The sequence below is a fragment of the Chiloscyllium plagiosum genome, chromosome 3, assembly GCF_004010195.1.
Source record: "Chiloscyllium plagiosum isolate BGI_BamShark_2017 chromosome 3, ASM401019v2, whole genome shotgun sequence".
NCBI lineage: Eukaryota > Metazoa > Chordata > Chondrichthyes > Orectolobiformes > Hemiscylliidae > Chiloscyllium > Chiloscyllium plagiosum.
Window position 1 is genome coordinate 136,981,018 of NC_057712.1, and position 671 is coordinate 136,981,688.

At 50.8% G+C, this 671-nt stretch overlaps 1 protein-coding gene across 1 annotated transcript in view; it reads right to left on the minus strand.

Moving 5' to 3' along the window:
- The window catches only part of LOC122540217 (peroxisome assembly factor 2-like), a 43,949-nt gene that overhangs the window by 12,206 nt on the left and 31,072 nt on the right, over positions 1-671 (minus strand). The window lies entirely within an intron of this gene.

A 671-nucleotide genomic window follows, 5' to 3' on the forward strand; every position in this document is an offset into this window, starting at 1 on the left:
CTGGGGACCACTGGAGGAGGCTGAGATGGATCATACACTCGGCACTTCTGACTGAAGATTGCTGTGACAGTTTCAGCCTTCTCCTTTACCCTGATGTGCTGGGCTCCTCCATCATTGAGGAGGGGGATATTTGTGGAGCCTCCTCTCCCAGTGAGTTGTTGAACTGCCCACCCCCATTCACACCTGGATGTGGCAGGACTGCAGAGCTTAGATCGGGTATGTTGGTTGTGGGATCCCTTAGCTCTGTCTACCACTTGCTGCTTATGCTGTTTGGCAAGTAATCCTGTTTGGTACCTTCACCAGGCTGGCACCTCATCCTCAGGTCTGCCTGATGCTGCTCCCAGCATGCCCTCCTGCACTCCCCATTGACTTGAGGTGTATAAGATTGTGAGGGGTATGGACAGGGTAAATGGAAAGCAGCTGTACCCTTTAGTTGAAGGGCCATAATTTTAACCTGAAAGACAGGAGATTTAGAGGGGATTGGAGGAAAACTGCTTTCACCCAGAGAGTCATGCACACCTGGAATACACTGCCTGGGCTGGAAACCTCACAACCTTTAACAAGGACGGGGATGAACACTTCACGTGTCATAACATTCAGGACTTTGGGATCTAGTGCTGGAAAGCTGATTAATGCAGGTAGATTGGCAAAGACTGGATGGGCCGAAAGGC